Consider the following 26,429-nt stretch of genomic DNA (forward strand, 5'->3'; position numbering starts at 1 on the left):
ATGCAGATGCAGTTGCCACTTAAGCGTCGTCCGCTCCTAATTTGAATTATTTTCATCCCTCCATCTAACCCATTTTGAATTTTAAAAACTTTTCAGTTTTTCCTTCTCTATCCACAGCCTCGTAGAGCAGGATAAATCATCATTAAAAAACAAAACAAGGCCACAAGGGTCTAATTCTGATCTTAGTCCCACTATTATATTAAATATTTAATCTTCTTTACTTTCATTAATAAATTTAATCTTCTTTTGACATAATAATAATAATAAAAATTTGAATCTAATAAAATATAGTTTTGACATAAAAGTTAATTTTATACTAAAATAAAATTTTAGAGGGATCAAAAAGTAAAAGGATTAATATCTAAATTTGAGTATAATAGAGGATCTAAAATAAAAATTAGACCAAAACTAAATGAAATATATTTTATATAAAAACCAGGCTTTTCTCACTTCCATTTTCAATTTTACATCTCTTATTTTGCCATCTCTCTCTCTCTAAATCTCTTTATTTTTCCTTTCTAGTTTCTCTTCTCTCCATAACCGAAAATGCGTGAGATTCTTCACATTCAAGGTGACCAATGCGGCAACCAAATCGGAGTCAAGTTTTGGGAGGTTGTTTGTGTCGAGCACGACATAGATCCAACCGGTCGTTATCAAGGAGACCAAGATCTTCAACTCGAGAGAATCAATGTCTACTACAACGAAGCCAGTTGTGGAAGGTTCGTCCCACGTGCCATCCTCATGGATCTTGAGCCAAGTACCATGGACAACATCAGATCTGGTCCTGTAAGCCAGATCTTTCGACCCGACAACTTCGTTTTCGGCCAGTCCGGCGCCGGTAACAACTGGGCTAAAGGTCACTATACCGAAGGTGCTGAGTTAATCGATTCTGTTCTCGATGTTGTCCGGAAAGAGGCTGAAAATTGCGATTGTCTTCAAGGTAAATTGGAAATCTGTTGGAAAACTTGTTTATTGTTCAGTTTATTGTTTAATAATTGGTTTTAAATGGAACTTTTTGTTCTCTGTAGGGTTTCAGGTTTGTCATTTTTTGGGAGGAGGAACTGGATCTGGAATGGGAACTCTTTTGATATCGAAGATAAGGGAAGAATACCCAAATAGGATGATGTTGACTTTCTCTGTTTTCCCATCTCCTAAGGTCTTTGATACCATAGTGGAGCCTTACAATGCTACTTTGTCTGTTCATCAATTGGTTGAAAATGCTGACGAGTGTATGGTTCTCGATAATGAGGCCTTGTACGACATTTATTTCAGGACACTGAAGCTTACCACTCCCAGTTGTAAGTCTTTCCCTATTTTTGCTCTTTAGTTTCAAATCCATTTTTTGAGAATGAAGATCTGTTTGTAAAGCCTGGACTTGTGGTTCTTTGAAACTCTTATATCTGTTTTGCTGTTTTGAATCATTTGATATATGTTCATCTGCTTAGATTCTACATCTTCTGATTGAAATTTTAGTACTGCTCATTCTATGCTTTTGTGAGTTTATGCCTATACAATCTGATTTTTCGTAAGAACAGTTACCTAAATCTAAAATCGGCTAGTAAGATATAAGATTTTTTTTGTGTTAGGACCCTAGAGGTTGTTACCTTATGTTGTTTTCTTTCTGATATTTGATAGTTGGTGATTTGAATCACTTGATATCTGCAACAATGTTTGGGGTTACGTGTTGTTTATGATTCCCTGGCTAGTTCAACTCTGATCTTAGGAAACTTGCTGTGAATCTCATTCCATTTCCTCAGCGTCACTTATTTATGGTGGGATTCGTTCCTCTCACTTCAAGAGGCTCCCAACAGTACCGAGCCCTGACAGTTCCCGAGTTAACTCAGTAAATGTGGGACACAAAGAACATGATGTGCTGCTGATCCATGGCATGGCCGATACTTGACTGCATCAGCTATGTTCTGTGGCAAAATGAACACTAAGGAAGTAGATGAGCAAATGTTGAATGTCCAGAACAAGAACTCGTCTTACTTTGTTGAGTGGATTCCTAACAATATTAAATCAACAGTTTGTGATATCCCTCCCACAGGCCTCAAGATGGCGTCGACATTTATTGGCAATTCAACATCCATTCAGGAGATGTTTAGGCGTGTGAGCGAGCAGTTTACATCTATGTTTAGGAGGAAGGCCTTCTTGTATTGGTACACATGAGAAGGCATGGATGAGATGGAGTTTATAGAGGCTGAAAGCAACATGAATGATCTGGTCTCTGAGTATCAGCAGTACCAAGATGCAACAGCTGATAAAGACGAGTACGAGGAAGAGGAACCTGAGTGAGCTTTGTTCCTACATAACTTACTTCATGTTCCATCTGTTACTAAAAACTTGCTTTCTGTCTCAAAGTTTGCTAGAGACAATGGTGCCTACTTTGAGTTTCATGCAAAGAAGTGTCTAGTTAAAGATGAAAAAATGGGTGTTGTTCTGTTGCAAGGACAAGAGAGTGGTGGATTGTATCAATTTGATGCCACAGTGGATGATTAACATAGTGGTGTAAATGATTTAGAAGCAAATATAGTTAATAAAGTTTCAAGTGATATAAAAAGTTCATATGCCTTGTGGCACATGAGACTTGGGCATCCAGCTCATGCCTCACTTGTAAAAGCTTGTAAAAACGTTGGCATTGTTTTTCCTACTACTGCAAATATAATAAATGGTGATATGTGTGTTGCATGTAAAATGAAAAAAACCATAAGATTCCCTTCAATGAATCCTCTACGGTTTATACGAATGCCTTCTGACTTGTATTCTCAGACTTATGGGGGCCCTCGCATATTGTTTCAAACAGCTTTTATTATTATGTTTCGTTTGTTGATGCGTACACGAGACATTACTGGGTATATTTGTTGAAAACCAAGGATTAAGCCTTACAAGCTTATAAGTCGTTTCATGAAATGCTCAAAACACAGTTTAGTGTTGTGATTAAAGAAGTGCAAACAGACTGGGGAGGTGAGTATCGTCCTATATTTTCGTTGTTGACAAAGATGGGAGTTCACCATCTATTGTCTTGCCCACATACTTCAGAACAGAACGAAGTAGTCGAGATGAAACATCACCACATCATCGAATTGGCCCTTGTCTTGATGGCCCAAGCATCCTTGCCGTTTAGATTTTGGTCATATGCAGTGAGCAGTGTAATTCATCTAATCAATCGCCTTCCCACACGAGTTTTGCAAGGAAAATTACCTTTTGTGGTGATGTATAGCAAATTACCAGATTATGAGTTTTTAAAAGTGTTCGGGTGTAGGTGTTTTCCTCATATTCGTGCTTATCAAAGTCATAAACTTAGTTATAGGTCACAACCGTGCACCTCTCTTGGGTATAGCTCACAACACAAGGGATATCAGTGCATGGCGTCTGATGGGAGGATCTACATCTCGAGGCATGTCATTTTTATGAACAATTCTTTCATTTTGCAGGTAAGCAAGATGTTAAAAATAGTGGTCAAAACTCTACAAAATTGACCATGCAGCTGCCTGTGGTTAATGGAGCAGGAAGGGTTTGCATGAGAATGGGTGTGTCACACGAAATCAAGAACAACCATCCATTGTGCATGTACAACCTAACACGATGTCTCAAGATATAAGACAACAAATGTCCAGTGCTAGTCCTACTATGGACTCAATTAGGGGAAGTATGAAGCACTCGAATACAGTTCAACAAGATATTACAAATCAGTTACCTAATGGAACTAGTTTGACTCAAAGGGACTCGCAAGGTGTGATGCAGAATACGAGTGATGAAGTGCAGTAAGCAGTTACCCCTGCTGCTGGACACCCTATGATGATCATGAGCAAATGTGGAATATTCAAACTGAAACTCTATTCCATGGTTCATGTAGAAGCTGCAAAAGAATCGAGCTCGATATATGAGGCATTACAATCTCCTCAGCGGAAGACAGCAGTTAAGGAGGAGTATGAAGTGTTGGAAAAAAACAACACATGGTCTTGTGTTAGTTTACTTAAAGGACGATCAATAGTTGGATGCAAATGGATATTTCGAGTGAAGAGGAATACTGATGGATCGGTGTAGGGGTACAAGGCCAGACTTGTGGCCAAGGGATTCACACAAGTTCCTGGACAGGATTTTCAAGAAACTTTCAGCCCGGCGGTTAAATCCTCTACTATTAATGTCATGTTAGCACTTGTAGTCCAAAACAAATGGGAGCTGATGCAAGTTGATGTGAACAATACCTTTTTAAATGGCGAGCTTCATGAGGATGTGTTTATGCAGCAACCTCAAGGTTTTTAGAAAGAAGTACCAGATGGTTCTCAGTTGGTCTGCAAGTTACAAAAAGCTTTGTATGGACTTTGCCAAGCCCCGCGTTTGTATGGACTTTGCCAAGCCCCGCGTAACTGGTTCACTAAGTTGATGAGTTATGTGGTTAGCATCGGTTTCAAGAGCTCACAGGCTGACAACTCACTCTTTATTAAGCAAGAAGGGTGAGTGATGTACATTCTGGTTTATATCGATGATATAATCATCACTGGCTGCTCGAAGGATGAGGTTGAGAAGGTAGTTGTTTTGCTAAGCAAGATATTTTTCCTAAAAGATATTGGTCAGTTGAACTTCTTTCTTGGAATTGAAGTTAAGCGTACATGTGATGCTATTTTCCTCAACCAAAAGAAATACATCATGGAGCTGTTAGCCAAGTGAATGGATACAGCTGCATCAATGCCCACACCTATGATTTCTTCACTTAAGCTGTTTAAGAGTCAGATGATGAGTTGAACGATGCAAAAGAGTATCGAAGCCTGGTGGGATCATTCTTGTATGCTTGTCATACAAGGCCAGATATTGAATTTAGTGTGAATAAGTTGGCTCAATTCTTGCATGCACCCCGGGAACAACACCTTGTTGCAGCAAAATGGGTTCCACGTTACCTTCAAGGAACTCTTGACTATGGTCTGGTATTTTCCCCGAATGATGAACTGGTTCAACTCACATCATTTGCAGATGCTGATTGGGGGGTAGTGTAGATGTCCGGCGTTCAATATCCGAGTGTTGTGTGTATCTAGGAGGAAATTTAGTCATGTGGAGTTCAAGAAAACAGAAGATTGTATCGAGGTCTACCACTGAAGCCGAGTATCGAAGCTTAGCAGATGTTACATCGGATGTAACTTGGTTGGATGCGTTATTAGCAGATATGGGATTTCGAGTGCAAGCCTCACCTGTTATTTGGTGTGATAACTCAAGTGCAATTACAATGAGTGAAAATCCTGTGTACCATTCAAAGACTAAGCACGTTGAACTTGATGTTCATTTCGTTATGAAAAAGGTTACAGCTGGGAAGTTGAAGGTCAATTATGTGCTCACTGAACATCAGGTGGTTGATGGGCTAACTAAGGCTTTGATAAAAGATCGTTTTGTTGAGTTTCGACAAAGGCTGGGAGTATTGTCATTTGAAAGGTTGATGCAACAGGAAGAATAATGAGCTCTTGCTTTGAAGAGTTGGAGCAGCAGGAAGGATGTTGAAGAGTTGAAGCATCAGGGAGGATGTTGAGTATATTCTGGAAGATGCCAACTCAGCATAGTTGGTTATCCAGCTCAGCACAGTTAGTTGTTAGGCTTAACAACCTTGGCTGCTAATTCTGTTACTATGTGTTGTATAAAACAATGTAGTGCTTTGTGAATAATGAATGAATACAATTCTTGATTTACTTCTTCACTTTGCTTTCTCAACATCCTGCTCCCCCATAATTCTTAAACAATGAACTGCATCAATTAATGAAGAAACTTGAACATTTCCATTGATTGATTTGGCCTTTTGTTTTATCGAGTTTGTAGTGTGTATATGCATACTCAATGGATTAAGGTGATTATTATGAACTAACTGGAAACGGTTCTTTGAGAGTTTTCGTTTTGGGTTTTGTTTGAAGAATTGTTAATTGTAATTCTATTTTTCTGTTTCTTTTACCATTTATACGATCTGGGTGATTTGAAGTTCATGTTTTGAACGCTTTGCAGGCCTATGGCATGGCAAAACATAGATGGAATATAGGGTAGAACTCTTCAACAGGATGAGGGAATTGCATAAATTTTAATGAACATGCTTAGTTTGTTACAATTCTTCCGAATTTGAAAACCTGATCTGATCAACCTAAGTCGACCCAGTTTGATTTTATCAATTAAAGTAAACAATATGACATGATTGAATCCAACCTGATCGAACCCAAATGACCCAAATAATTAATTCGAGATGATCCAAACCTAAATTGACCAGAACTTGAAATGATCCCACCTGAAAACCCAATACTCAAGCCGTAATAACCTGTATCGAGAACAATCCGAGCCCAGAATTGAGTAGACCCAACTGATCGAAATTTTTAAAAACGAATTGACCCATGAGTTGAAAATTTTAAAACCCTTATTGATTAGGTCCAGATTAGCCTGATCCAAAATAAATTCTGTCTCTCCCAATTGATAGCTCTTTGTTTAGTGGTACATGTAGAAGCTAACAACAATATCAAGATTGATATCAAAAGAGCATGTAACTTCCCTTTCGCTTCTTGAACTTTCCGTATGTTCGCTATTATCTGCTTAGAAAGTTGAATTTCTTAGTTCAGAATTTGAAAGTGGACCCCTATGGCCTTGCTTGCTTCTTTCTTATAGATAATGAAAATATTTTCCTTCACTACATAAGCTTTTATTGCCACTAGATTTTCTGAGTTCAACTTGTTTTTATGATTTTTGTTCAGGCTTGCACAAACTTGTTTCAACAAGTGCGTTGACAAAAGGTATTAAAAGCCTGAACACCACATTTCTTATTGTTTCGTTCATCCTATTTAATCGGCTTACACATGGTATATACGGTTAAACTTATCCCCTAAAGAAATGATGTCGATGATAACACATTTCTGCTTTAGGTACAAGGAGGCTGAGCTAAACATGGGGAAAAGAGTTGCATCGATCGCTGTGTTTCGAAGTATTGGCAGGTAAGATTTGGTTTCAAATTATTCATAAATGTTGTAGTTTGTGTTTTATCGAAGTTTTAACCATGGCTTATTCTAGTTTATGACTGCTTCCTTCGGTTTTATTCTTAAGATGAATTACAAAGAACATTCTGTTGTATGCTTATATATACATTGCAGAAAGTTATATAATCAGCCTTCATGTTTGGGTCGAACTATGCTTGATTCCTATGTTTTTCCTATAGATTTGTTTGATTTTTATCTATTTCTTGATTTAATGGCTGACATTTGGTTCTTATATGCATGATGTTTCTAGGTGAATAGCATGATCCAGATGCTCAGTGCTGGTGGTCGGCCTCCAATGTAAAACATCGTCATCTTTGTAATTCTGTTTACGAGTAATGGATGGTTAGCCCTGCAATTGACATTAGCAATTTATCTGTACCTGTAGCCGCAAATCAAGAATTCTTGTTTCATCCATAAAACAATCCGTGCTTTTTGAGAAATAACACATGCTTGCTTGTTAAATGCAAATAATCTCGATTACATCGCACTAATCTTTGATCAATCATTAAACAATGCCATAAGACATGAAGATACGAGGGATATTTGAAAGTGAATGAGGGAAAGGACCTATACACTTTCAGTTACTATGTTTTTTGGCTTCCAAGTTTGCACCATCTTTTAGGGTTTCCTTAGCATCATTGTCCATCCCAAGGCTGAACAGAGCAGCAGCTTGGAGATAAAATGCTGTTGGCCAGTCGGGAGATATTACCTGCGCTTGCATGGCATCTCCAAGGGCTTCTTGTGTCATGCCATTCATCAAGTAGCACAAGCAGCGCCTCGCAAACACGGTCGGTGATACCACTGTCCCGCTATCAATGAACTATATGACAAGCCAGTGTTTTGTTAAAACTGTTAGGCAAGTCTTTATCTGAAAGGTAACTGAAAATAAAATGGTTCTGCAGATTGCCAAATTAAACAAAAGGCTTACATGAGTGTAACATTCAATGGCTGTTCCGAAGTCCTTTGCTCGGAAAGAAGCATCTCCACGTTTTTTTGAATTAAGGGTCTCCTGTATTTGATCTGTCCACATTTGGAAAGAAAGCTACAAAGCAGCAAAATACAATGCCAATTAGAATAAAACAATCTCGTAAGAAATTAAAAAAAAATCTCTACTTCTAGCAGTTTGAATGATAAAATGAAGACAATAAGGGTATTTCATTTGTGGACTTTGTCTTATTAACTCAAAAGTTCATAATGAGGCCATCTTCTAGCTTTCATGCTAAAACTACCACAGCATAAATTAACCCTTTCATTATTCTAATAATTATTTTCTTTTGATACAGATTTAAAGCTACATAAAAAGATATGGATTGCTTACATCATTTGCAATCCCCTCATCATCCTTGTATCCGATCTTCTCTAGTATTTCATGAATTGCAGTAAGATCCAACCTTGAGCATGCTTCTCCCAGAGGCGCTAGTAAAATTGTCTGCTCTGAGGATGCCGCTTCATGTGAAATGCCCAGCAAAACGTGTGATGGAACCTGTTAAAAGATGCAGGTTAGAAAGGTAACCCAGAATTTTCTCGGGGAAGAAGGTTAATTCAATAAATCATGTACTTATGAACGCAGAATAGTGAAACCGAGTTCAGCACTCAATGTTTGAAACAGATGTTACTCTTCTTTAACCCTTCCATAAAGCTTCAAGCTAGTAGTAAATAAATGCCAATTATGCCATACAAAATTACAAAGGACGGTCCTATCTTGCCAGCAACTTCGTTGCCAGAAAATTCTGAAAGAGGTCACTTATAGTAACAGAGCTTAGCTAGATCTCTATTTGATGGTAAGATAGTGAGGAATAAGGCAAGCATACCCCAGTTTCCTTCTGTAGCGGAGTAAGTGCAGTTACAAGAGATTTAACATTTGGCCTCTCACGAGATTCATACTGCAAACAGCGAGGCTAACCGCACTAATTCAGTTTCATCTTCATTTGAAAATTGACCCTCCAGACATGAGTCCATTAGCATTGGAAAGTTTTTAGCACGTATAAGGTCAAGTGCCTGCAATGATGATCACAATCCATCATTTTTAAGTTTTAAATTATCTCCTAAGGCCATCCTATGATGCAATTTAGATATCCACAGTGAATAATTTCTTCAGTTTCCATAGAAAAATTTCAGACAATACTTCAACCTCAAAGGAGATTAAGCAAGAAAAGAGAACTCACATGGCTTGGAGGTATATGCTTGCCGCTGAGAAGATCAAGCAATAGGGTGCCGAAACTGTAAACCACACTCTCTGGTATAACCCTTCCTGTCAGATTAAGGTGTCAAAGCTAAGGTAAAAAGACATCAATGCATGTTGTATGAGATCCAAACGTATATACTACGCTTAGTTGACATATCCTTCCCCCAATACACACGAGCATACACATTCATACAACGGACAGACTATTGCATTCTGTAAAAGGGTTCCATGAACTTTATCTGTAAACATATATTACCCGTCCTTAGGTACTCTGGAGGGGTGAAAGCCAAGTTTGTACTATAACTTTTTCCATCTCTGCTGTTCTTCATAAGGCCAAAACTCGAAAGCCTGGGATTACCATCCTGTCAAGAAGTAAACAACTATAAGAGGAAAAAAAAACAAGTTCCCAAGAGAACATATGCAATAATGTTATAGGTTCAATTTCGAATATGGATGTTGAAGGTCGAAGTTACCTGATCAAACAAGATTCTATAAGCATTAAGGTCATGGTATAATGCCCTTCCATTAGAACTGCAATATTCGAGCGCTTCAGCTAGATATAAAGCCACTCTCAATCTCATTGACCTTTCATATGCTGATTTTCCCCTACACCCATTTTAAACCAATGCAAAACAATTACTATAACTAGTTTAAGACATTCATTACCGACGCATTTATTCTATATACCAAAAGACATGTAGATTTTATATTTCTGGTTAAAATTCAATACACCCATGCAATCATACCAATTTTAGAAGTAAATCATTATGCGCTAAGTAAGCATTATTTATATTAAACAAGATTTGATAGAAAATACTAATAACATCGGCTATTGGACTAGAATTTTTTAGTAGAAAAAGTAAGGGAATTAATTTTTGAGGACTGAATCTAAAATCTGCCAAATTACAGGGTGAAACAACATATTCTCTATATGACTTTAGATTCATTACTCGTTTGCTATAGATTACTATTACAAATCAAACTATAGACTAAGTATAAAAAAAGAGGGAAACAGTTGAAGAAAAGAGTGGAAGTTACAGTGAAAAAGATGCTTAGAGAGAGTTTCATTAGGCATAAACTCAGCAACCAACAATCTCTCATTTCCTTCACAGCAACAACCAATCAGATTCGCCAGCCGCTCACTTCTTAATTGGCCAACTGCCCTTGCTTCTTCCTAAAATCAAGGGGGGAAAGGGGAAAACTCAATAATTAGGAAATTCAACCAAAATAATCGTTATAAATACAGCAAAATGGAAAATTAAATATATACAAGGAACTGTCGAGGATCAGGCCAGGCCGATCTATTGAATCGTTTAATGGCAACCAAACGATCCTCGTTGTCGAACTTCCCTCGGTAAACGACATTGGGAGCTTTCTCTCCATGCTCCGATACAATGTTGTCAGCACTGAATCCGGCAGTGGCTGCTCTTAATTGGTCCAAGCTGTATTCGATGAATCCAGGTAACGATTCCTTCCCATTCTCTAATGTAAGAAATCAAAGAAAATATATTAAAGTATGTATGGAAACTACTAAAACAGAAAAATTTTCGCGAGAAAGCGACGGAAGCTAGTGAACTAAACTAACCGAGATCGGAGGAGTACTTGATGTTTGACTTGAAATTTGACGATCCCCAGCAAAGTGATAGATTGGAGCAACGAGCTCCCATTTGCGTAACCTTAAAATTTAAACTGTCACGGAGAAATGGAAGTTAGTTTTACTATTCTCTAGTTTTGAGGTAGGCAACGGAATTTGAGGAATGAAATAGAAATGCTACTGCTAGTGCTGAACTGAAGAGAAGGGGGGCGTTTGGGCAGCGAGAAAGTAGAGAAGATAGTAAAAACAAAGAGGTTAAAATACACAAATAATCCCCACACTACGGAATTCATTTTTTTGAGTCTGTCAACTGTGAACGTTTACAAAATAATCTTAAAAATAAATAAAAAATCATAATAATAAATTTATCTCTCAATTTTGTGATTAATTTAAAAAAAATTAATATTAACTATATTTATCAATTTAATCTTCTACTTTATTTCTTCTGCTGCCAACATCTTTTCCTTTCCTTTCTTCCTCAAAAGCCTATTCCTCACTGATTTTTGCCCCTTCCATGAAATGCTCTTTTATTGTCATAACAGATAATGGAGTGTATTGATAAGAAAAATTTAACCCATCAATCGTGAATGATTTATTCTTTTTAGTTCGATTCAGAAGTCATAAAAGAAAGAACAATCATCGACCGATGATTTTTATTAGAGAACGAAGAAAAAAAATTTACGAGAAAAGTAAAATGACTGTCCTTATTCCCATATACGAGAAAAGTAAATATCCTAAAATGATTGCTGTCAGGTTTAGGGCATCATAACTATCAACAAAAGGAGAAGATGACAATTTGATTAGGATAATTTCTAGAGCGAGTCACATTTTTAATGAATTTTTATGGGATGAATGAATTTGAGAAACTGACAGGTATCATTCTTAAGGAATAAGAGCAAAACTTTTATGCCTCGATATACCTATGAAATCTTCAACGCGTTACCCTTTTTTTAAATCGATCGAGCAGCCTTAGCTCTTACATGTGTTGATTTTAAAATATTAAGGGTTATTTTTTAAAATGTTTTTTTTATTACATCAATGTTATTAATTAACTTTGTCAAATTTTCAACGAAAACAATATCAAATCGTTATTTTTTAAGCCTAATGACTATTTTATAACATTTATAGTTGAAGGACTCAAACAAAAAAGTGGCCTATAATAGAGGCATTATTTGCGTGTTTTACCCAAACAAACTGGTTAATTTGAAACCAAGTTTAATTTATTTTGATTATAAAAGTTAACAATATAATCAGTCCAAAATGTAAAACAATATGAGTTAAAATAATTTGAAATTGGAATCTATCGAACGAATAATTTAACTTAGAAATTTAACTTTGAATAAATTGTTATTATCTTTTGAGATTTTAAATACGAGCACTATGTATATCAGGGACAGTTCAATATTAAATGGTTGATAATCTTCAAATAAATTATATTTTTGTATTCACCCCAAATTATTCAAAGCATATGTGTATTAATTACAAATTAATTTTAAATTAAAATTAAATCAAATTTAAAATAGTTTAAAATCTTATATCAATGATTTGGCAACATCAAATATAAGAAGTAATTTTAATATTTATATATATTTTAAATAATTTTACATTCTAGGTGAAATATAAGATAATTTATAGGAATAATTCTAGTGTGGGGTGGATTTTTTTATGTATGATGCACGTTGTTAACATAGACTAATACCCATTTTAAACCATTGGATGAAGCGAGTTTGACATCTTCAAAGACTTCCTAGAGCTCCGCTTCAAGCATTCTTTAATGAAGCCAAGAAGTCCATCTCCATCAGATTGAAGAAGCAGCTACATCATTGTTTAAACAATACCAGCCTAAACCTGGTTTTTACCACCAAACCATCTCAATGATTTAGTGTAATTTTATCGAAAATTCTAAAATACAACTTGTTAATATAAGGTTAAAAAGAGCATAAATCGGTTGTGATCGAAAATCTTATCAAGAGCATAATATATTAGATTGGACAAAAAACATTTTAGGTTAAAATCGAAAAACGTTACATTCTTCGTAGCAATTTTGGTTGTAACAATTTTTTTTACAAATTTATATAACTTTGTCGGTTTGTAAACCCTAACTGTTAGAACCAAATCATAATAAACATGAGACCAAACTTAAGATCTAATCATGTCAAATCATCAGGAATAGAAAACTAGATGCGAAAGCGTACCTGCAGTAATTGATATGTCGAATTCTACTGTATTTATTTGGTTGTAATTTTCAATAAGATACGTTAACCCTTTTTTTAATGAAATGTAAAAGAGAAAAATAGAGGGAGAAACCCCATTTTTATTCATAGGACCACCTGAACAATGAAGCTGTATAATGGCAACCCAATTATGTGCTTTACTTATTGCTGATCTTTTCTCATTTATTATTTCTCAGGTAGGCTCAACATTATTAGTACTGAACATACATTCTTTTGCAATGATGTATCATTGTTTTTCATAATTGAATGCTTCAATTATATTTTTGTGTTCAACCTTCATTACTTCATTCATATGTTCTATTTCATTATTTGTCTTGTTTTTATTAAAGATTGCACAATTGAGTAAATTACATGTATAGTCATCAAACTATAAAAAATAGTTTTATTTTTTAATCAAATTATAAATTTTGTCGTAAAAATGATTTCAATCAAATCACTTGTCATGATTGTTAATGAAAATATTTGATACGACAGTTAACTAAATTTATATAAAAATAAAATGATAATTTATAAAAAAAAAATGAGACACGAGACTAGGGATGGGCATGAAAATTTTACACCCTTTATCCGGCTCGACCCGACCCGAAAAATATATACTCTTCACCCGACCCGAACCCGATCCGACCTGAAATAATAATAAAATAGTATTTTTATTCAATAAAAACAGTGATTTAATTAAAAATGATAATATAGAGAGAGGGCTATTATTGTAATTATTCCTAAATATATAAGGTAAAATTATATTTTTTTCGGGTCGGGTCGTGTATTTTTCACCGTAAACCCTAATCCGACCTGACCCGAACATCACCTTTAAAAAAACCTGACTTGACCCCGAATTTTTTTTAAAAAACAACCCAATCGGGTCGGGTCGGGTCGGGTCTCACGCACATCCCTACGAGACACGTAATTTATTATAACCGACTAATTCTTTTTTTTTTAATTATTTCATCGGAAATGAATGATTCAAAATGCATGGAGGGATAGGAGTTTTGCCACTCTTCTGTAATGCCTATTGTGTGGAAGTTAGCTGCAAACAGATTAGCTATGCTTTTTGGGTAGCACTTTGCATTAAAGCAGTTGGGAAAAGAAAACAAAAAGAAAGAAAGTGAATGCAACTCCTACAAAATACTTTAAGAAAAGGTCTGACACTGAAATGGCGAACAAACGAGATTTCATTGCATGGGCAGTACCCCCAATATTTTAGCCAAAAGGAAAAGGGAAGCAAACAGCAGCTTTGATGGTGAAAAGAACCAAGAATGGCATGCAATGTCTCTGATATGAACAAAATAATGTACCAAGTTTCACTTTATGTTTTACTTAACACTGTAGGGTATATTCGATTTGGATCATTATTTTCTTATAATAACATTGGTTTTAAGATTTTATTTATTTAACTTCTTCTTATAACAAATTCAAAATTTGATTTGGATTTTTTTTTTAAAGTCAGTTTGAATTGAAACAATCGGGTTTCATATAAAAAATTGAAACCATACCAAATGGTAAAATTAGATGTAGCTGAAACCAAATCTCAAAATAAAACATCTTAACCAAATTAAACTATATAGCTCGATTCATATCAATTTTTTTGACTTAATGGCTCAATTCAAATACACTATTAAGCACTAAGGGTGACAACAATAAAATATGGGTACCGTATGATGATTTTCTTTCAAGTGTAAAATTGTTTGAAGAGGTATAGTTACTTTGGGTCAATTAAAAAGGAAAAAAAGGTAGTTGAAATGGAAAGGTCGGTGGCAATTCGGAAGGGCAATTATTCATTTGAATCATTGGTGCAATCCGGCTTGCCATAACCCAAAAATAAAAGGCATCACATGTTATGTTCCCTAATCTTGTCAATGTGTAGTACTAGAAAGCCCCTACATGTGGCCTTCAAAGTAAAATCTTTCAGATTTTTTCTTGCTTTAATTCTCTGGATGCCATTTGAAGCTTTTCTTATCATCTTTGATTATTGACTATCTGGTCCTATGTAAATGGCTTCTGCTGTGTAATCCGTCTCTGTAACTGTAAGTATCTATGCACTTATATATTCAAATAACTAGGGAGTATAGCAGATAGCAATATCAAAATTACTTGATTATATGCACACTTACACTGATGGAAAATTTTGTTCATACTACATCAGCGATTTGCTTCTTTTGTCGAAAGTAAATCAAAATCCGACCCGAAGCTCTGAGGGGGAACCTGTCCCTGGCTTTCACAAACAAGCCTTGTTCACTACTTATTAGTCATCGGTGATAGATATCTCACAGACCATTGCCTAACCAACAAACAGAAATATATATGATATCTAATTATACCCTTTACACTTAATTACATCGTAGTTCCTTGTGCGAGATTCTTCTAGACCCTCTGACCGGAGAAGCGGGAGGATATGAGACATAACTAGCAGGGGCGAAAGGGGGGGGGGGTTCTGCTTCAATTGGATTAGGTTCACTTGTTCCGTCATTTAACATGTTTTCCCTCCATCGTTCTTTCTTTCTTCATACGAGGGAACTAATTCTGAAAGCTCACAGTGATTTCCACTATCCCAAACAGCAATACAAATCGAAAATGCTTGCATAAGAGAAAGCGACGGATTGAACTCGACTGAATAGATACCATCACTGAAAGGAGCCAAGCTGAAGAAAGGCTTCTTGTCTTGTGCTCCTCCCTGTTTGTTATAGTTAAAGCAAAGAATGGAATCACTTGACATTTTCTATTATAATACGTTTGACATTCTAGATTTTTTGGCAAAGATCCAGAATAATACCTGAAAGAAAAGTTCAAATTGATTAGAAGTTGAAGAACCTTTCAACGAACTAGGTTGCAACTTGCATTGGCTCTTATTGGACAGAATCCTCAATTTGCAACCCAAATCCCAACCACCACAATCACATGCTCCACCTGATTTCCATCGTTGGATCAGTGAAGAAGGTTCACCTTTATTTGGCAAGCTATGCACACCACTTGGAAGTATGACTGCAGCACTAATGTCTTGAACACCCACAAAAGAACCCTTTTTCCTAGAATTGAATTCAAGCTTTACCTCCGGCAGACATGCTGTCAATGCGGCATCAGACATGCTGTGACGCTTATCAATCAAATACCCATCTCTGATTGAATTTCTGCCGTTCCTTTTTGGGATCTTGACAACAATAGCTGCCTGCTCATCATTTGGCTGGAAATCAGATGCTTGTGAATTTTTCTGCTGTTCCACATCCAAGGTAAGAAGAACAAACTCTCTAGTGCTAAATTGATCCACATGGTTTGGTCTGGGCGAATTAGAAAAGTCAGAACCAGAAACTTTCATCTGGGCAACAAGTTTAGGGGCATAATCCTGACATTTGCCTTTTCCTCCTTGATTTATCCACATACCATTCTTTTTCCTGACTTCTTGAACGGAAAGAAAGTGTAAATGCATTCATAACCACCCTTACCCGACGAACTTAACAGCTTTACTGTGGCTGCAAGTATATTACTTTCATTATCGACAGCAAATGTTAACAGAGGCAACCCATTCTTAACTTGAACTCTGAGAAGAGCTTGAGCTACTGAAGAACCATTCTTTTTGTTCGGTGCTGAATCAGTTACATTGATTGTGCAATGACTGATTGTATTTGATTTTGCTTTCACTGAGTGCACAGTCACAGATGAATGTCTTGTCCATTCTGATGACTTACAGGCACCTTCTCTTATAATTGATTCCTGTAGTTGATTGGTAAAACTGCGGCAGTTAACTGCCTTTGGTTTCAGAAGTGGGTCTAATAATCTTCTCAAAGGGCTGGACCTGGCTCTGCTTTTAGCATTGAGTGTATCAACACCAGAAGAAACAAGATTTTCTGGCTTTGTTTTGGCAGAACTACATGTCAAACTCATCTGAGGTGTAGAAGAATCCTCTTTGAGGCTGGAACTTTTGCCCGTCTTACCAATACTGAAGCTTAGACGACCAAAAGGAGAAGTGCTTCGAATTTTTTCAGATGCAACCTTGTGTACTTTTGGGTCCAGTCCTTTGCAAGCCTCATTTGCAGCAGAAGCTACGTTTGTTGCATTGAACCTTTTCTCCTCTAGGGTTCTCCTGGAAGAACTAATTTCCACCTTTGCCGCAGGAGGTACAGATTGAGATCTCTCTGATCTAAAGCCATTACTATTTGCATCTAACAAGCCCATGGCTTTAATCTGTAAATGCTTGTTGCCATCAAGTTCACAGGGCAATGGCCCTGAATGATAGAAATTGGAACTACGCTCTGCATGGTGAGCCTTTTTAAATGTTTCTGTGAAGGTCCTCTGCTGCTTAAGTTCTGTTTCTTTTTTACTCGACTTAGTGGTTAAGTCAGAAAGGTTAGCTGCCCCTGAATGATTTGTTTCAGGCAAATCTCTTGGCAAAAGGGGACAACTGTGTTACTTTTTCCAGTGACGACATGGTTAGTCCCTTTCGGAACAACTTTTTGAAACATCTCAGCTTTTTTCATAATTTCACCACGTTGGTTCTTCATTTTTACCTTCTCACATGATGCTGCATTTTCTTTTACACCACTTGGTACAGTTCCACTTTCTGAATCAATCTTTGGGAGCATTTCTCTTCTCTTCAACTTTTCCAGCTTGATTTGTGGATTATTTTTGGAAAAGGATTTATCTTCTCTGAAGAATTTTTCTAGAACAGTGAAGGTGCTTCTCCTGGGAATCTTGAGATCTTGAAACTTTCCAATGTTTTCCCTAAAAGGTTTGACAGAAGGCAAATGGCCTTCTATGGGAACGGGCATCAGATGAGATCGCGGTGCAGGGGGCTGTAACTGTTGACGAGTGGGAGAGAAACTGTGACCTGTGCTCGAATGCGCTGATGACTCATCTGCCGATAACGACGAAGATGTGTTGCTGCTGGAAAGTGAAGAAACACTACTATGTGAAATCTGTTTATAGCTACCCTGCCATTTTTCAAGACGCCCCCAGTCAAGGACCCCAACATTTAAAACTTTTTCTTGGGGATTTTTTGCTCCTCTCTCCAGATAACTTGGTAATTGTGACATGTACTTCACAAGCTCTTCTTCCTCCTTTGCCTTGATATCAGCATGTTGTTTTTTATTCTTCCATGAAGATTTAGACAAAACCTCTTTTCCACCTTTTGTATTTTCTTGATGAAGATCAGCATATGACAAATTAGGCCTTTCAGGTTCAAACGTGCCTTGCATATTTTCCCTCTGGCTCGGTTGGGGCAACATGGTTGCCACATAAGTTCCAAAGGATTAGCCTCTTGAATTCCGTTTGAGCTCTAAATGGCCTTCCATAGATTGTATTGGTTCTCCATATCCTTTTCAGCTGAACAGTTTTGACTTGATTCACATCATTCGTGCCACACTGGAGATAAGAACAAACATCATATAACAACATCGTAAAACCAGATCAAACCAAAAACAAAAACCAGTTTATCACATGCATAGTGGCATAAGGCCCTCGAAACAAATGAACTAGGAAGGTTCAGAGAGCAACCAAGAGTGCATAAAACCCTAAAGCAACGAGCATTGATTCTCTTAACATTGATGAAGTTGTGGGCTATCATTATCACCCACAAGCAGCAATCTTTATTGTTTCGAGTATTTTCAGCTAGTTTTAACATTCAATAGCTAAACAATGTTAAAAAAAAGTCAAAAGTCAAAGCTTAATCTCTTTTACAGTATAGTTATAACATAAACACATACCATCCTAAAACATTCAAAGTACTAATACACTAATAGAAAGTAGAGCTGCAAATGCCTAAACTAAAAGATTGCAACAAGGCAGTTCAGCCATAAAACTTATATTGCTTGCCTCGTTAAGCACAAGGGTTCCAACAAATTTGTTTCCGAGTACCCCATAAAACAACCACAAATTGCCATGATCCCTAACTAAACAATTAAAATCAATGCAACTTTTTCCCCCAATATTTTCCAGACTAAATATTAAAAAAATCACAATTAACAGAGAGCGAATCACTTAAAAAACTAACAGATTTACTGCAAAATAGATATACAGTGACATTTCCGCTAAAGATTCCAAAATATTACTGAGAGTGAACGAAATTCAAAAGTTTCACGAGTTCAAGGCTGACACATTGACAAAAGGGGGTGAAGACAAATTTGAACTTGAAACCAGATGATTATGCTGTGTAGTTTGAAAAGAATTGGGAGTGATAAAGAGATTGAGACATGAGAGTAATTATTCAGATAAGGTACAAATGAAGAGTTATCGCCGATGAGCTTAAATTTACTGGAAACGACCAGATCGACCTCAGCTTATTCAAAACAACAGATGCAATATTTTATCGAACTTCAATGAACTAAAAATGTCGTTTATTTCACCAAATTAATTAGACGAAAATTGTTTTTTTCCTTTCAAAGAAAAACAACATTTCACTCAAATAAAGATTCACTTTATCTTTTTTCTCTTTTAGGAATCCAAGATCCAAACAGTGTTTAATGCTTATAATAATTATTCTTTTAAACAAAAAAGAGTGGAAAAGGAAAGGAAATAAATGTGCTTTTTAACTTCAACACTCAACAGCATTAAAAAAATTTCCGCGAACCAAGCAAAACATACCGGCCTGAGCACTGGAAACGCAGAACGTAACCGCTATCAGTAACTGAAAACGGCAACGCCTATAAGAAGAAACGCCACGTTTCAGCCTGGCATTGGGCAGAGAAAAAGCACTAAACCAAAGAAGATCAGAGCCCAAAACAATGAAGAATCTCTTCGTAAAACACAATATAGCTTTTCTGAAACAAAAAATACCCCAAAGCTCAGGAGTCGCAGCCGAAGATTGTTTTATTATTTACTTGGGCTTTTAATGGCTCAGAGCGAAGCCTAAAGAGACGGTCAAACTGAGGGGAGAAAGGGAGTTGAGATAGGAGAGAGTTTGTTGCGATTGTTTAATGTGAAAAAATTAAGAGAGTTTTGGATCGGACGGTTGAGAAGGGATGATTGGAAAGAAGAGAGTAGATCAAGTGGTCACATTATATCAGAAAGATGTGAGACGGGAAAGGTTATGTTGGGATGGTCCCCACGTTAAAAAGCTGATTAATGAAAGTGGTGGGTCCACACTTCGATTAGATCTAACTTGTGTGTTTGGGTCCATTATTGAGGGATGAACGTGTGATGGAGTTTTCGATCACCGGAGATTTTCCGGCTTCACCATTGCAACCTCTTTTAATTTTTATTACATAAAATTCAATTTAATTTTAAAAATATTTTTTTATTTTGCATTATTTGAGTATATTATTCTTTAATATTTAAATTAAATTTCAATTTATAAAATTTGAATAATTAAAAAAATTAAAAATTAAAATGACATTTTGATCTTCAACTAAGTAATTTGATGTTAATTTTTTTGTTACTTCAATTTCTCATTAATTTTAAGTATATTTGTATTAAATTTAAACCACATATTATTAATAGTCTAATAAAAAATACAGTCGTGACTATTATAAATAAAATATCATAAATGTCTTGTCAGTTACAGACCGAACAAATACAGACGTGATTATCATAAATAAAATATAGCAATGGTCACTTATTAATAGCCTGATAAAAAAACATTAACAAGTGAAGTAATGACGTACATAAACTGATCATACCAACGACTCTGAGCATTAAACACGGAGGAGAGAAACTTGAAGAAGAACCAAAATGACCAACAAAAAAAGTAATCTCCCCTTAACGGTAATCCGATCCGGCATATATATGAGATAACCGACAAATCGTCATGTACAAACGAACAAAGGATCCAAACATCGAGAACACAACTAACCATAGATTCATGTAAAATAATAAATCGAGAAGAAAAATAAATTAAAAAACTACACCGAAAGTCCACAAACACTAATAACCATAATATCCTTTATCAAAAAGGGCCAAGAGAAATATTATTATTAAACTAAGTTAAAACTACAATGAAAAACTAATAAAATAAACAACGGACGGGAAAAGGAAGCCAGAAGGACAGGGAGGTGGCCCTGAACGACCACCACCGCTGCCCTAAAATAAGATTTTGGAAAATCGCAGCTTCAAAAAATTAACCGCTGCAGAGAAAACTTTGAGAGTTAGAAAATTCCATAGTTAAATATTGTTAAAGAGGTTATGTAACATGTTAAATTAATAAGAAATAACTTATTTAACCTCTCAATTATAACTAAAATTTTATTTTAATATTTTTATCAATATTTTAAGTAATAATTTAAAAAAGAAATTAAAAAATTTCTATCTTTTTAAGAATATATGAAAACAATTTATTTTTAAAATAAAAAATATATAATTTTGTGATTTTTTCATTCATCAAATTATTTTATAATTAATTATTTATTTAATTGTAGTTGTATTTGTAAAATTAAAATTTTATAATTTTTAACTTAAAAAAATAAATTATCAAATACTTGAATTATTCTTTTATTAAGCGATATGATTCAAACAGTTAACTTTTGTTTAATAAATTTAAACACACTTTAAAATAATATATATAAAAATTATTATATCATAATTTTAAGTATAATTTAAACATTTATTTTTATATTAAACTTATAATTTTATATGGTCTAACCTTAATAATTTCTTACATTTGTTAAAAGAGGACATGAATGGTCTAACCTTAATAATTTCTTACATTTGTTAAAAGAGGACATGAATGGTCTAACCTAAATAATTTCTTACGTTTGTCAAAAGAGGAAATGATAAGAGAATCCAAAGAGATGAATGAAATAGGTATAGAAAAAGGCAGTAAAAGACAAGAACATAACCTATGATGTCAATTGATCCTTTTTTTTATATTGCTGTGTAGGAGCTTATTTGCAATTAATACTTCTAATCATTACCAAATGTAACTAATAATTACCCAAGCTCATAGAAACAAGAGAAAATTTTGAATGGAATTAATCTGTGATCATATTTTTGAGAAGCTACCTGCGATTTACTTGACTGATGGTGGATCAGATCCGATACTTCCTGTTCAACGGATCAACAAGTTGCATGTTCTGTGAGAGTGGCTCGTAAGTTTCTGTAAATTATTTAATTAAAGTTTATTATTTATATTATGTTAGTATTTTTGAGGTAGTTTTTCTGATTCATAAGGTCTAGTGTTGTCGTCGATTGTGATAGGCAGACCCGAGAGTATGCTACAATCTTAGACTTTTCAGATCAAACTTCTAATATCTAAAATTTATTAGCTGAGTTATGCAAATGTAAAACAATAAAGGTGATAAGAAATTTTATAACAAAAAAATATTTTAGTTTATAATAAGAATATAATGTTAATACATATTGAACGTCAATTAAATTAAAAAATTACACAAAATATTTTTGTAAACAATAGCACACAAAAATGTCATTAAAATAAAAACTATATTTAGTGATATATAAGGCTCTCAAACTTTTGGAAAAAAAACTAGTGTAGCTGTCAAACCTCAATTCCGGGGTTAAATCTGAGGACTAAATTAAAATTTTAGCAAATTTTGAAAACCAAAATGAAACTTTAGCTAAATTTAGACCCAAATCAGAAAGTTTCAAAAGTGAAGGATTTTATTTTGATTGGTATAAACCCTCCCAAAATCAGCAAATTTCTATTTCTGGAAAACCAATTTTTTCTCTCTCTTCAACCTTTTATTTTTGAAAAACTTTTTGAAAAACATAAGCCAATGATACTTGAACACCGTTTTACTTTCGACCGAAGCTCCGTTGTTGACACCACTCGTACCCTTGAAGTCTTTGTGTCGTCCCAAGTCCAACGGTGGTTTCTTTATTTCTATCGTCGTCGGCGTGTGGATGGGTGAACGATAACAAGTTTCTGGTGAAGTGTAATCGGACTCTCTGTGGTTTATAAGTGTAAACTGAGGTTGGTAAGTGCCTTAAAAATCTTCTAAATAATTTTTAGAATTTTTTCTTATTTTTTCGATCACAAATAAACGTCACGTGCCCCCACACACAACCGCTAAACGTAGAGAAGGGTCACCGCTTGGTGGGTTTCTTGAAGCAAGTCAAACCAACCCGTTGACTCGACCTACTAACCTGATCCGACCCAACCGCCTTACCCATTGGTCTGTTTGCCAGATCCGATCAACCTACCCGACACATGCACCGCTAGCCCTAACCCAAATCTAATCCGACCCAACCCGAATTGGTCCAATCGAGCTGAGCCAAATCGAACTGGTCTAGCAGCGTTGAGTTGAGTCGAGAAGAGCTGCACCGTGCCGTATCGTATCGCACCTCCGACTACATCGTACCACACCGTTTGACCGCTGTTTGACCGTCGACTGGTGCTGATTGTTGACTACAGTTGACTTTTTCTGAAAATCTCTCTTTTTACTTTTTTTCGATATATTGAGTCTAATTTTGTGGTACATTTTGCTAAATTGTGACTCGAAAGCCCCAAATAGAGCCTGCTAATCCAAAAATGTTTAGTATTTTTATCATTTATGTTTATTTATTTGGGATCTAATTATGTAATTAATCTGAGATCATATTTTCGTGAAGGTACCCGTGATTCACCGAACCGAGGGTTGACCAAATGCGATACTTCTCGTCCAACAGATCAACAAGTTGCATATTCTGCGAGAGTGACTCATAAGTTTCTGTAAATTGTTTAATTAAAGTTTATTATTTATCTTATGTTAGAATTTTGAGATAGTTTTTCCGATTCATAAGGTCTAGTGTTGTCGCCGATCGTGATAGGCAGACCCAAGAGTAGGCTAGCATCCCAGACTTCTCAGATCAATGCAGATGTGTTCCTATTAGTGTTACAATACTTTTTAAATCATCTGTCTGAACTGTTTTAAAAATTATGAAATTTGTTTTACCGCATACTCTGACTTCCGATATCTGATTTACTGTATATTCTAGCATGATCTCTAGTTACCTTATTCATGTATCTAATTCTGAAAAGTGGCATGATGTTTTATTAAATTAACTTACCAAATTCATGCATATTTACTATCATTAGGGGTAGGATTGGAGGAAGTATTTGAGGCCTAGTCTCTGACTTGTAAGACCTTCTCAGGCACCTCTGCTTTGTGCACATGCTAAGACCTTATCGCAGGCTGTTATGCTATTAGCATAAGGTATTTACCGGTGTACATATGGGTGTATGGTTCAAGAGAACCTACACATTCTGGTGTTTGGATGGGGTAGTGTTCATGTTTTAAATAACATGTTATAAAATAATTTTACCGAAACATTTTATCTGTATGTTTTATACACCGAGCACACTGACTTTTTAGCTCATTATTTAATTTTTAACTTTTTAGATATTATCCAACAGTAGGCTAACATACTTGGCATCATGGGGTTCGATTATTCTCCATTTTTGTACTATTGTATATTCTCTATGTCGTCTCTGTTATATTTTGGTGACACATGCTTTATTGTCGTTTGTGTATATATGTATACCGATATTTTGTTCTGACCATGCTTCCATATGGACTTCTGGTGATATGTATATATATATATATATATATCGTTATGTATTTTCGTATTTTTTCATTATTCATATTTTATTTACTGAAATAGATTTTAACTGCGTTTTGAATCTGACAAATGATCTCTGTATACGACATGTGACCTCCTGGATTCGGGTCTACATGTGATCTCCTGGATTCAGGTCTAGTGTCTAGCGGGTTACAGTAGCCCTTGAACTTTTTTACACTCGATGCGACCTTAAACTAAGAAAAAAAATCTAACCCTTTAACTAACAAAATCAAGCATTAGCCGTCATGAAATTTACATGACAATTCACAAAGCTTACATGGTATATATAATATTAACATGATAGTTCAAAATCATGTTATGATAGTGCATGATGGACAATGATGTGGTAGATGAACTTAATTATTTTTTTGGCCGACTTCAAGGGTCTAGTTGATTCTTTTAAAATGTTTAAGGACTTAATTAATTTTCTAGAAAAATTAATAAAATATTTAAATTTAAAATCTAAAATATAAACAATTATTAATTTATTTAATATACTATATATAAAAATAGTAGAAAATTAAATTATTAAAAAATTTAAGTTTAAGGACCAAATTGAGTGTAAAAAAGTTCATATACCATATTAATTTCTTTGCAAAAGTTTGAGGGTTCCATGTACTATTAAGTCAAAAAATATTGCTAAAATGATTTGAATTTGTGTGAGTTAAGTTACAAATCTAAATCTTGTATTTTCATATTTTTTTTTTTTAAATTTCCAAAATAATTTTAATGAAAATATTGAAAACATATTTTTTTATGTTTTCATATTTTGACTTATTTTTATTTTCATTTTCTAGAAATCATTTTCTAATTTTATAACCAAACATGTTTTCTTTAACGTTTTCTATTTTAGAAAAAGTAAAAAATGAAAATAACATATAGTTTATTAAATCGGACGGACTCTAAATTTTTCTATTCATACTTGGTTCAATCAAGTTATGATAATGGTCTAAGATATGATAATGAAAGCGAATTCTATGAAACATTAATTACAATAACTAAACTTTCTTCATCCATAATATGTCAAAAAGGAAGGGGGAAAAAACTTTGCTCATCCTAAAGTTCCTTTTTGGTGGTGCACATGCGGTATCTTTAATTGCATAAATATTAAAGAAAACCTATATATTCGTAAAGGATGAAATTATTCCCGCATGATTCTGAATTTCGTAGTCTTGGGAGATTATGATAGCAGTTGTTGGTCTTCCAAAATAATGAAGGGCGGTTTACTTTTTTGAAATAAATTGTGTAATGCAGTATTTATATCATGAATTCTTGATAAAAGGTTTTTTTAGGAAGTCTCTACTTTTATTTAAAATAAAAAATATTTAAAATCATAATGAAAATTTACAAGTATAATTGTAAACCTAAAATATAATTATGACATTTTCTTATTATCATTGAGACAAAAAAATTAGCTACCTAGATCATATAAAGACCAAAGAATGCAATGATTAAAAAGCTAACCAAAAAGCTCGAACAAAATAAAGATACAAACAAATCTGACTGCATCGACAAACGAATCACAAAAGAGGATGAAACTACTGAAAAATCACCGAAAAATCGTAAATCAGAGTCGAGCGATGTGAGAAATAATCCACGAATGCAAAACATGTATCCAAATCAATCTGAGGGCTAAAAGCAGGAAAGATCAACATGATAACAAATAAGCGCCATATTGATTAGTTGTGGTGATGCCAAATCTAACTCTGAGAAAAAAGATAAACGAAAACAACGATAAAAAACTGAAAACTACCAAAAGACAGAGATAAACGTGTCACATAGACAAAATTATTCTTCTTAAAAGGTTAAAAAAAACAAAGAAAAAAATAACTGACGATCAGTAACCAATATCAAAACTGGAGCCTCCATCAACTAAACAAAATAAAAGAAAAAAAATTGATTCGTTATATTGAAAATGACACAAACCGTAAAGAAAAAAATAAAAG

The 26,429-nt window shown here is 34.8% G+C and overlaps 3 pseudogenes; 1 reads left to right on the forward strand and 2 right to left on the reverse strand.

Moving 5' to 3' along the window:
* Nucleotides 1–458: 458 nt before the first annotated feature.
* On the forward strand, nt 459–8,793 carry LOC120124600 (annotated as a pseudogene).
* On the reverse strand, nt 7,482–10,966 carry LOC120124599 (annotated as a pseudogene).
* A 4,285-nt stretch (nt 10,967–15,251) lies between these two features.
* LOC120124601 lies at nt 15,252–19,855 on the reverse strand (annotated as a pseudogene).
* Between the last annotated feature and the right edge of the window lie 6,574 nt (nt 19,856–26,429).

This window comes from Hibiscus syriacus, unplaced genomic scaffold, assembly GCF_006381635.1.
Source record: "Hibiscus syriacus cultivar Baekdansim isolate YM2019G1 unplaced genomic scaffold, ASM638163v2 tig00110419_pilon, whole genome shotgun sequence".
Lineage (NCBI taxonomy): Eukaryota > Viridiplantae > Streptophyta > Magnoliopsida > Malvales > Malvaceae > Hibiscus > Hibiscus syriacus.